Source organism: Panthera uncia, chromosome D2 (assembly GCF_023721935.1).
Source record: "Panthera uncia isolate 11264 chromosome D2, Puncia_PCG_1.0, whole genome shotgun sequence".
Classification (NCBI taxonomy): Eukaryota; Metazoa; Chordata; class Mammalia; order Carnivora; family Felidae; genus Panthera; species Panthera uncia.
Window position 1 is genome coordinate 65,439,088 of NC_064818.1, and position 12,700 is coordinate 65,451,787.

Consider the following 12,700-nt stretch of genomic DNA (forward strand, 5'->3'; position numbering starts at 1 on the left):
ATAGCTAAGGAATCAGGAGGCCTGGGCTTCAGTTCCAGTGCAGAAGGTGGGTAGCTGTGTAATCCTGTGCAAGTCACTTAACCTCTCTGGACCTCAAATTGACTCAACTGTAAATGCATTGAGCCACATGCCCTTCAAGGTTCCTTCCACCCAACATGGTTCCACATGCAGTTTCCTTGATTTGAAGTCGGGCACTTGTGTTACTGAAATCAGCCTGCAGCCCTCACTGACCTTGACAGAGGGAGAGTCAAGCCTTTTTCATGTTCTTCCTTTCAGAAACTAAGTGTTGCAGCTGATGTCTCTGTGGTATCACTTGTCACTGGCAAGGCAGCTGTGAAGTTAATGATAGTGCAAATAAAAAGCTGCTAGTAATTAGACGGCTGGATGTTCAAGCATTATTGTTATTTTTAAAAAAATCAATTAGCTGAATAAGAAAATGCCATTGAGACAAACATTTATTTTTCTCCCTAGCACAGCTCCAGCTGGGTAGGAGGATAATGTGGTCAATTCCAGAAGGGGAAAGTATGGTTCTGATATATTGGAAATTAATATATGTTTTTAGAGCCGCATAGAGGAAGATAGAGGCTTTCAGGTTTTTTTCTTTTTAAGTTTTTGTAAGGGAGGAAGAAGCTTCACGTAATTACCTGTGATTTGTACCCACTACTGCTTTATTAGCAAGCCTCTAGCTCTGGCAATGACCACATCTCCATTTCCTCCTTTTAGAAGGCCTTTTGTAAGAAAAAATGCTTTTAGGACATCTGGGGTTATTGATCAGTATTCCAGTCTCTGGGATAAGACCTGGGGACTCTATGAAACAAATAAATGAAGCAACAGAAATTTTTTCCTCTACTTCTCTTGTTCATTGTTCAAATAACTGCATTTAGCCAAGCAGGTAATGTAATATGGTTGTGTTTGTTTAGAGCTTTCTTCTCTTCTGAAGACTGCCTGGGTCTGTGTCCTGCATTAACCAGGTAATTCTGGGGCCAATTGTGGAAATTTACTGTAAAAGGAGATTCTGTTAGTACCCACCTCAGGGTGTATGTGTTCGTAATGTATGCACACATGTGTGCACACACACACATGAATTAGTTTGCATAACCCAAGGAAAATACTTTGCTCAGTGCCTGACATGCAACAGGCAATCAGTAAATAGTAGCTATTTTTACTCTGGGGGAAAAAGAGGTAGTTCTTATGCCTGTGGGGAAGGGGCAGGGAAGCATCAAGCAGCAGAAAGTGGATCCAACTGTTTTCTTTTTGTGTGGCCTTGTGGACTCCTGCATATAAAGGCTCTCATGAGACCCTCAGTAGGGCTTTTAGACTTCTCTGCCGATCAGTTTTTAGTCCCTGCTTGTTGCACTTTTAGAACCACAAATAGCCCTGGAGAGAGGGAGTCAGAAGATGTGACAGTTCCCCAGCAATGGATGGTGACCACACCCCCTGCCGCAGCAGCTGGTGACACAGGCCTTTAGCATAATGGAAAGCATTTGGGGATCTATTTTTCTCTGGCTGCGTAGAGGATTACTCACTTCACTCCTCTGTGTCACAGGGAAGGGGGGGCACAATAAATTTCCAAGGATGAGTCAGGCTTTAATAGAGCATCTCTGCTCTGACTGCTACTTCTTATGCACTCCTGAGATTCAAATGGCAAAGCAAAGTCTTAAACTCACGCTCTTTTTCTTCTTTCTTTTTGGGGAATGGTGGCAACTGGAGCTATACTTTTTTTCTTCTTTTCTTTTCTTTTCTTTCTTTCTTTCTTTCTTTCTTTCTTTCTTTCTTTCTTTCTTTTCTTTCTCTTTTTTGGAACTGTATTTTGATTGTGTTCTTTCTGGGTTAGAGAATGAAGGAAAGTAATACTCCCAGAGCTGGCTCCTCTAGGGCCTCTGTGAGTCTTGATCATGAACCCTGGCTGGTTTGGCCACTTCAGCTCTTACCTTCTAAAATGTCCACCCCCACCCGAGCATTTCTGCCTTCCTTTCCAGGAATGGCCATGGTCAGCTGGCTCTGGATTAAAAATGAGTGTGGACAGTTTCTCCTTCCCTGACCAGTACACTGCTGTGGCTTCTTGGTGGATTTTCCCCCTATCCGCTGCTAGGTTTAGCTCAGTCAGGAAGCTGCTTAATTCCCACATGAGTGTATGTGCCACTGTCTATGGCTCCGACCTCCCTATAAAGCTCTCTCCTCAGGGTGGCATGGAGTCTTTCCCCTGAGTTGTCAAGGGAGAGGGATGCTAATGAGAGAAGAGACGTGATTGGTTTTATGATCATTCAGTGTTTAAGGTAAACACCATGTGTTTGCATATATGTTCTTATCCCATGTATGAAGCAGTGGAAAGATCAGAAAGAAATAGGTAGGGTCAGGTTTAGGGTACAGGGCAGGAGAAGAGAACAGACGACATTGTTGAGTTGATTAGCCGACTGGCAGGAGGCATATTTTGAACATCTCCAAAGACCATAGGAAACAACACTGCAGAAAACATTGATTTTAACTGAACCTAGTGTGCTTGAGGTGAGCAGTTCCCAAACTTAGCCGAGCATTAGAGTCACAGGGAGCTTTCCGATGATACATGTTCTGGGCTGTGTGCCGGGGAATTCTGAGTCCCTGGTCTTGGATGAGAATCTTCATTTTAGAAGTTTTCCCAGGTGGTTTCGATGACCAGGTTTTTTAATTACTGACTTGGGCCACATTTTGAGGGGAGATAGTCACATGTTATCAACCATCAACAAGGCAGCTCAGGCTTCCTTCTAAACCTTTTGTTGTGAAATGTAACACACAAACAGAAAAGCATATGAAATGGAAATGTGGCTCAAAGCAAACACCCAAGCATCAACATAGAACATTGCAAACACATACGTTTTGGGTTTTTTTGTTTTTGGGTTTTTTGTTTTTTGTTTTTGTTTTTTTTGCAATATACAAAGTCTTGAAAATCTCCATGTTTATAAACCACTGGAGCTGTTCCATTTCTCCAGGATTTGAATTGCAAGCCTTGGGTTTTAGGTGTATCCCTGTTAACTCTCGAGCTTCTCTCTGACTTTTCACCCTCCATACTCTTGCACTTGGATCCTGTGATAAACCAGGGGTCAGAATGTTGTGTCACGTCACCATTAGCTCCTGTACCTGCCTGAATATGACCTTGGACAAGGTATTTCACACTGCTGGCCCTTAGATTTCCTATCTATGAAATAAGAAAAACAACAGAATCTACCCCATAGGATTTTTGTGAGCATTAAATTTATTGAGCAAACTCAATATTGCCTGACAATCTGCAATTTTCCCATCCTATCAGACCCTGTTTTCACTTGGCTCCTCTCCAAAACGTCTCTTCCCAGAAATTATCCCTGTGTACCAGAGGCTTGTGCCATTTCCATCCATATAGAGGCACACTCTCTTATCTCTTGTTTTAAAAGGAAACAAACAAACAAACAAAAAACCCTCCTTGACCCCACATCACTCTCCTGCCATTACCTTATTTTTCTGCCTCTGTTCACGGCATTTTTGTAATTACCATCTCTACTTGTTCACTCTATGTGGTCTCTGTGCTCTGCAGTTGGGGCTTCTGTTGTCCCTAAGCCACCGAGACCACACCTGTCAAGACAACTGAGAGTGTCTGCTTTGCCCCAGTCCAGCAATTACTGCTGTGCTCTGAACTTGGTTGGTCTTTCAGCAGCGTTTGACAGAGTCGACCATGCTGAGGGTTGGAGAGAGAAGCTTCCAGGTAGAGGGAACTGCAAGCCCAGAGGCTCTCAGAGGGGGAAAAGCTTAGTGGGCTCAAGAACTAAACAAAGGCTGGTGTGACTGGAGCCCAGAGAGGGAGGAGTATGAGCTGAGAAGGCAAAGTCTTCTTCGCCAAAGTATATGGCCCCTTGTCAACTGCAGTGAAGCTTCCGCATGGCACTTGGCACAGAGCAGGTGCTCAGTGTTAGCTATTATCACTGTTATTATTAAGATCTTCACAGTGCCGAGTGTGAGAAAGAGGGGGAGGGGGCTGGATAGGGAGGCAAATTAAAAGTCGCAGGTCTTGAAGAGCTTTCAGCCTATTGAGCGTCTAGATTATACCCGTCACATAGGTAACTGAATGAGAGCCCACAAACCGATTTCTTAATGGTATATTTGTTGTCATCACCCCTCCCTCTACCCCCCCCCCACTTTCTTGGTGGATTGCATCCCATTCTGTGATTCTCTCTAGATAATTAAGGATTAGCTTTTCACTTGAAAGGGAGAAGTGGGCTGTAAGTCCCACTGAAGAAAGAGATGACTAAGAAGCTTCCAACCATGAGATTACCATGTGGGCTGAGGACAGACACTGACCCTATGTCCTCCATGCCTTTCCAGACTACTGAAAGTAATCCCCTCCAAATAAATAATAGCTGCTCTGTTGTTTCATTTGGGCCAAGTTGCAAATTACACAAAAGAAATCAGTCTCTGGAAGCAGCCCTTTGGTTTTCTGATGCGATACATGTGACCTAAAGCAGGTGTGTTTTTCTCCTCCTGGTGTCCTTGCCACACACCTTCCTACTGTGGGCACACCTGCAGGCATGCACACACACACTCAACACACATTCAACATATAAACACACTTATACACCATACTCAACTCACCCCCATATATTTAATACATAGACTCAACACAAACACATCTTTTTCACATCTAAAATTAATTTGCTTTCATTTCCAAACTCTGACGCTAGCAGAGTTCTTCCTCAAAATGATAAACCCCTAGAACATTCTTGGTAATGGCATGTAAATGAGTTAGATCACTATGTTCCCTGTTTTTGATTCTGGTAGACCATTCATATGGCAAGAAATATGCTAGGGAAGAATGTATTCCATTCTTAATCCAATTGTTTTGAGACTTTTGTGCTTGAGGACATTTTGTCATTATATTGGTTTTTTTGTGTTCCTCTTTGTCACGTCTGGAAGTTCAATATTCTTTTCTGTCACATGCCATTTCCAGCATCCCTAGCCTGTGAGATGTCTTTATCCTCTCCATCTTAGATTTGAAAGCATCTGTTGAGTGTCTGAATGTGTCTGGCTCAATATAGGTGCTTCACTTGAAGAAAACCTAATAAGGAGTATTAAAAGTCAAAGTATTTTTCTTATTTTTAAAAAATTTTCCTCTACATTAATAATCAGACTTTATTTCAGAACCTATCAATCTGCCACTGATGGAAATGGGGAAAAAAATTGTTCCATCACCCACAGGTAGTTTGAGAAACAATTAAATAAACAACACTGAAGCCAAGAAATTCTATTCATGAAAAGACACGCAAAGGATGAAAAAACAAGCCACATGATGGTGGGGCGGGGGCGGGGGGGGATGTTTGCAGCCTACTAATGGTTAAGGGAGCTTTAAGAATCAATTCAAATAAAAATGGGCCAAGAAATGAATACATTACATGAGAAATCCTAATGCCTGGTGAACAACTGAGGTGTGCCCCCACCTCACTATCAGCAGGGAAATGAATATTAAAATCACAGCAAAAGCCACAGATTATTAATAGAGAGTAAAACTTCTGATTGACAGAAGTGTCATAATCCCAAATGTTGGTGAGGACACCAAGCATCAGGGACTTTCTGGTGCGAAGACAAACTCCTCAGAGCCTTGCCTTTGGAACACTGACAGCATCCTCTGAAGCTGAACATAAAAAGCTTGACCCATGAACAGCAATTCTACTCCAAGCCCCAGTCCTAGGAACTGAAAACATGGTACAAACCCAATGAAGAAAGCAGCATGATTTGTAATGGTTGTAAAGTGAAAATAAGCCAGATGACCGCCAATAGTGGACTGGATAAACAGATGGTGTGCCATTCACACTATGGAATAGTTGACAGCAGCAAAGACCATTGAGCCACAGCTTCTGACAATGACATCGATGAGACTCACAGACTGTACCATCCATCCATTCGGACATAAGACACTCCAGGGTCAGACTCTCCTGTAAATTCAGTAGCTTCCTAGTGCTGGAGTTAGTCCTGTCTGCAGAGCCCATGTCTACTTGATTCCCAGACATCTTGGGAGTGAGAGAGGGTCCCTGAAAGGGTCTTGGATGAGAGGAATCCTGCACTCCTCTGGGCATTGCTGTGATTGTTCTTGTTGATGCTGTTGAGAACATTTGGCCTGCTGGTTCTTGAATCATCATAGGTGCTTGTTTGGTTGATTCATACGTCCCTCCTGCTCCTCATAGGCTGAGTACCTGCCCCTCTCAAAGTGTTTCCCCGGCTCCTGGTCCCTGCTGTGGACCCTGTGTTCCTGGTGCCACCTCCTCGGGGGTCTGGGGAAGGCACAAGGCCCATGAAATGCCTAGGTTCTTACAGCCTTCACTCCTCTGTTCCTGCCCCTTGAGCTTGGTACATTTTTTTAAAGATTTTTATTTTTAAGTAATCTCTGTACCCAGCATGGTGCTTGAAGCCAGAACCCTGAGAACGCATGCTCCACCAACTGAGTCAGCCAGGTGCCTCGAGCTTGGTGTATTTTTCATTGTTTTTTCTCACATGGGGTTTCAAGCCATATACCCATTGTGCAAAATAAGGTTAATCCCAGAAGCATCGGAGAATGAGGCCATCCTGGCCCTGGCCTCCGCAGACATAGCCCAGATCGATGACTGGGTAGAAAACACGTAATGAAAATGTTAAGACATTGAGAGAATGCAGAGAACTAGGGATCTGCCTTTTCCTCCAGAAGACAAGCAGTCACCTCGTTTCCTTCCCAGCTGTAGGTTCCTACAATGCCACTCCTTAACCACATCTTCCAGCACCCCCAAAATCAACTCCCTCTCAGCAATTTTTTAAAACCTCAAACATGGCATACTACGCACAAAGTTGGCCTTGTCACCTGTATTTTTTTGGCAATTGGACATGTAGGTCTGCCTTGTCAAAGGTTTCTTACTACTCATGATATAGAGGTGCTAATGGCTGGACACTTGGGATTTTTCCTGGGATTTGTCTACTATGAGACTGCGGTGAAAAAGAACCTCTGTTTAATCACCCTTTCCAAGCCTGGGTTTCCTTGGGTAGTTATTAAAATGTTTAACTTTTTCTTTCAAGAAAAGAGGATGTGGGCAGAGAGGATCTTCTGTGGGCCTACGGGGAAATCGGGGCTCTTCTTTGTACTAGCAGATCATCTTGGGGGAGAGGCTTAGTATATGGAGGTGATGTGGGAAAATTCCCATAAGGATGGCCTGGATGAAATGCAATAACACATTGGTCAAGATGCTTCAAGAAGTTGAAAGCATTATACAGCAACAATAAGATGTGACTATAAAGTAATGGGACAGATTTCACTGGAATCATATACTGGAACCAGCCACATTGCTTTATGTTTGGACAGATGATACCCAGAAGACTGAGAAGACCTGATTCAGACAGACTCCAGGAAAAACTGAAAATGTACTGTATCGTGTAGAAGTCTGTGGGGTAGGCTGGCTTCAGGCACTATGAGATTCAAATGCTCAAGCGATGTCACAAGGACAGGATTTCTTTTCCTGGCTCTGCCTTCTGACATATTGGCTCTCATAAGTCTTGTTGTGGAGACAAGATGTCCATGGCAGCTCACGCCTCATGTCTTTTCAGGGTTTGGTACAGCAGGAAAGGGAAAGAATCTTCCTCCCTCGTGGCTGAAACCTGTCCCAAATTGAGTCTTCTTGACCCTAATTGGCCAGTCTTTGGTCAGGTGGCCATCGCTGAACCAGCCAGAGAATCTGATTCTCTGGTTGTCTCAGCCCAGATGTAACAATTTGGGGGGACTTAAGACAAAGTCAACTCCACTAGAATCCTATGGACTGAGAAAAAGTAAATCCCTGAACATAAACTCAGTGCTATTCTGGCATTAAGTGAAATGAACATTGGGCCATCAAGAAGCCACAAATTTTCACTGCATTTAGCGACTTGCTGTTCATGAACCTGTCATTTCAAAATTCTGGCTCAGCTGAGTTTCCTTCAGGGAATGTCTCTGCATTTTGTTTTAGAAACAAGCAATTAGATGCATGTGTGTGGTGAGAGAAATGTTTGCATATTGAAATGGCCTTTAAAAGTGTTTCTTTTTCAGTGAGATAGCTCTTCCTCCTGTCTTGTAAAGAGGTTTGCCTCACAAAGGTCTAGCAACATTAAAGTAGTTCTTAATCAGAATTGTAGGGAAAGCAAACACAAAGGCTGAGCATCTTCCCTCTGCACACCTGAGAAGAGATTAAATGCAGAAAAAAACCCCAATACATGCAAGGTCATTGAAATCAGAGCAAAGAAGGGGAAAACCAATCATTGTGGGGGGTTTTTTGATCAAACGTGATTACATTTAAAATAAGCTCAGCCATGCTTCTCCTGTCACAAAAGGAAAGTGGAGGAGGTTGCCAAATAAGCTCCCTGCCTTCAAGTTTTGAAAGAGCCAATTATGAGATTCAAATGACCCAAAATTGGGCTAGGAAATTAATGGTAGAATAACTGATAAGTGTGTAAGTTCTCTGGTCTTATCTTCTCAGGTGATACATCTGCTACAACAGCTCCTTTCTGCATCATCTGTTTTTTTTCCCTTCTCTACCTCACCCTCAAATCTTCATGCCGTAGCTTGCCAGTCTCACTAAGCCCAGGGGAACCCAGTAGGGCTTGTAACCCATAGCCAGGCCCTCCTGAGCTACGGATAGCTGCTCGGAGCCCTTTCCCCACCCCACCATTCATAAGTCAATGGTACTATCCCACCCTCGACCCTGCTTCTGGAGAGAATGGGGTCACTGTGGAATAGGTGAGCCCTGGGAGGCAAGCCGGAGGGGCCACAAGGAGCGTGGGCACAGAGAAGACCATCTGACAGCCACAGGGGAGTCACAGGACCAGAGGGGCTCTTTTGGCTCTTTTTCTAGCTCTTGGACAAGCAGTTCCCAGCTCCCTCCTCCACATTCCTTATTTCCAGCCAACGTGCACCCAAAACTGTGCTGACCCTCAGATTTTGCTTTGTTTGGCCAGTAACAGGTTTTAACATATTTTAAATGTAAATGCCTTTGAGTACAGTCTATGTGTATATATGTGTATGTATATAATCCTGGAGTTTTCCACAGTCCCTACTACTCCCTGTTGCCTTTCACAGGCCTCTGAATGACCTTCAGCTAGTGGGTAACACATTAACCCTTTCACTCTTATCACCTTAATTCTCTCCTTTCTCTTTCTAAAATAAGCAGTCACTGAGGAATGAGTCAGTCTTGAGTGTATGCCCCCTCCCATGCTTCTCCTGCTTCCCTGAGCCACACACAGACTCCCACTCTCCCAGTCTGTGTTCCATGTCCCCAAATAAGCAACCCTCCTCTGAGTCTGCACACACTTTGTCTCCTCTTCCAGCCATGACTTCCAGCTCCCTCCTAGTTAACTCACACTCTACCTCCAGAGCTCGGCCCAAATGTGAATTCCTCAGGAAAGCCCTGAGGCTTCCTGACAGCCCCAGACTAAGATGGATCCCATCACATGCTTGTATGTCTTTTTAAAAAACTTTTAAAAAAACTATTTATTTTTGAGAGAGCACAGCGGGCCATGGGCAGAGAGAGAGGGGCACAGAAGATCCGAAGTGGGCTCCCTGCTGACAGCAAGACAGTCCGATGCGGGGCTTGAACCCACAACCATGAGATCATGACCTGAGCCGAAGTCGGACACTTAACTGACTGAGCCCCAAACACCCTGTATTTCTGCTTCACGGCATTTGCCTTGATTGTCTTGCAGTAATTACCTGTGTTCCTCCCTCACCCCAACACCTGCCCAACTCCACCACCTCCCAAACATGAGCTCAGGGAGGACAGTTATTCAGTTTGTTGTGTTCATAGTTTATCTCCAGCTCCAAAGGAGCACAATTTGAGTGCTCATTACATGTTGATCAGTGAGTGCGTGAATGAATGAAAAGACTGAGATGGCAGGGAGACGAATTTCAGGGGAAAGACCGCACAGACACAGGGTCCAAGGGAATACTGCAAGGGGCACATGACAGTACCATGGGGAGTCTCGTTCATTCATAAGTCCCAGCCTCCGAGAATGTGCTGGCTTCCCGAAGTCACCTCGGAACAGGTTCTTTCCCTAGCACTGGGCCCCAACAGCCTACTGAAGAGGATTTCCCAGCTTCTGTGGGCCCTTTTACTTGACCCCAGTAAGTCCCCTTTTGCATTCCCTCTGGTAAGCTTTCCTCACCTTCCCTGCTCTGTGCAAACCCCTCACTCTATTCCCTCTTGGAATGAAAGCCATTTAGTGACATCTTCCTTGGGTTCTCTCTTTTTTGTATCTCAACTCTGGCCTTCAGCAGCACTTCTATTTAATGGTATAGGGTGAGCAGTCTTCCCAGGAAAAGTTTTTCTAAATGTTTCTGGTTTTACCTGAATTGTTTTTGTTTGAGGTTTAAATGCATCTATAGATTTTCTGACCCATTCAGGAACTTTGCTATTTTTAAATAAAAGAGGGATGTGCCAAGTAATAGCAAATCGAAACCATCTCCATTGGTGCAAATCACCTTCAAGAAGGACAGACCACCTTTTGGAAGCCTAACATAGTGGGGGAGGGGCTCCTTTCTGGGTGCTGAGCCTGCTCTGACCCCAGCCCCTCATTGGTGGCCCTGTGCCAACTCTGCATTCTGAGGGGGTCAAACCCCTCTAACTGTGATGACTCACCAGGCTCCCTGAGCTCAGGGTCAGTGGATGTCACTCTTTCCCCCTGCACTGAAGCCCAGGAAAACCCCAGGGCATGGGTCACCAGGTGGCAGCCTCTGATGGGCCTATCTGTGTCCCAGGACAGCCGCTGTGCCTGTCTGGGTAGGGAGTGTGTTGTGAGGTCCCATTTACAAAAATGGGAAGAGATTAGAGAAACAGCTTTTTCTGTGTTCTGTGAAGACTTTAAATGAACCAACCTCTTACTTCTACCCCCTGAGCCTGTGACACAGGAGTGTGCCTCATGGTTGGTGTTAAAGGATAGCATGTTTGTGTCTCCTCACCCAAATTCATATGTTGAAATCCTAACCCCCAATGTGATGGTTTTAGGAGGTGGGGCTTTTGTGAAGTAATTAGGTCATGAGAGTGAACGAATGAAAAGACTGAGATGGCAGGGAGGAGAATTTCAGGGGAAAGACCACACAGACACAGGGTCCAAGGGCATACCACAAGGGGTGCATGAATAGGATCAGTGCCCTTGTAAAAGAGATCCCAGAGTGCTAGCTCACTCTCTTTCCACCATGTGAGGATTCAATGGGAAGTTGGATGTTTGCAGCATGGAAAAGGGTTTTCACCAGAACCTGACCATGCTGGCCTCTGCTTTTGAGTTTCTAGCCTCTAGAAACTTGAGAAATAAACATGTGTTGTTTAAGCCCCCTAGTCCATGGTAATCTGTTATAGCAGCCTGAACTATGAGTTGTTGGGTTGGAAGAAGTGTTCTCTGCTTACACAGAAGTCTCCCCACAGTCCCTTCCGGGTCCTTCATATACTTTTCCCTCCTTCAGTTCCTGCCACCATGGACTAGAGTATGTCAGTGTGGTCAGGCCCAAAGTGTGAGGAGGTCTCCTCCTCCTGCATACCCCTATCCTGACCAGAGAGGCATATTAATCACCAAAGGGGACATAGAGCTGGTCAGTCATCAAGTATTTTCCCTCCCCTGGGGAGGACATCATAGTGGAAGAGAAGAAATTCCTGGAAGAGTCACTGGTTCAAAGACACTTACGGCCTGGACAGTTAATAATAAAATATCAGGTTAATACCTCCCAGAACCATAGCAACTAGGAGCCATTCATCCCAGAGCCCCAGGAAATAATGGCAGCCGCTCAAAGAAGCTTGGAGCTTCTTGAAGATTCGGTGTTGGACATTTGGAGGAGATGGTGGCTGGAGGCTCAGAACTCCATGTGCTAAGTAGCGTGAGCCCTGCCACCAAGTCATGCTACCATATCTTGCTTCTGACACAGGATAAGATTTATAGCTCCAATTGTGGCTGGCCTTTTGGCTCCAGGCTTAATCCATCTAGACCCTTGTACTCTTTTTAAATGCCTTTCATTAGCCTTTCCCTGCTCAAAAATTTTTATGAATTTCTAGTTTTCTAAAGCAAAAGAAAAAAAAAATGTGACCTCCCTTGCCAGGCCAGTGCTCAAGACTGTCCTAGTCTTTCACAGTGGAGTCTCCCCAGCCTTTTCCACTTCTGCCCTTCATGAGACACCTGAGAGCAGTGAGGTGCAAGCCTCCATGCCCGACTACTACTTCTCCTCTAGTACTTGCTCCTTTTTCAAGGTCCACTTCTGGGAAGACGCTCCTTCTTGAAGCATCCCCTGACCACCTTATCCCTGTGGGTCCCTTAACCCTGGGTCCATAACAGGTGCTTGTAAAATTCTTGTCCATTGATTTAGCCAGCCATCACAGTCCAGAGAGAGTAGTTACCGTGTAGGATTAGGTAAGGCTGAGTGTCTTTGCAGATGCTTTTTCTGGAATGCAATTTGACAATGTGAACCAAGAGTCTTAAAAATGTCTACATCCCTTGACTTGGGAATCGTACTTCTATAAATCCATCCTAAGTAAATTAACTGACATGCCATCAATATGAATAAAACAAAAGTGTCTGCAATTTACTAAACTGCTAAGCACTTGTATGTGCCAAACCTCGACTGCTGGCCACTTTATATACATTCATTCCTATGATCCTCTGAGTCACCCCATGAGATAACTATTATGATCTTCATTTCACAAATGAGACACTGAGGCCAGAAAATTTTATG

The 12,700-nt window shown here is 44.6% G+C and overlaps 1 protein-coding gene across 1 annotated transcript in view; it reads left to right on the top strand.

Moving 5' to 3' along the window:
• LOC125932964 (protein FAM136A-like) overlaps positions 1–11,604 on the top strand; it is a 48,474-nt gene extending 36,870 nt beyond the window's left edge. The window contains exon 6 of the transcript XR_007460815.1: positions 7,325–11,604. The gene's annotated coding sequence lies outside the window, so the exon portion shown is untranslated. The remainder of the gene's footprint in view (positions 1–7,324) is intronic.
• Positions 11,605–12,700: the final 1,096 nt, after the last annotated feature.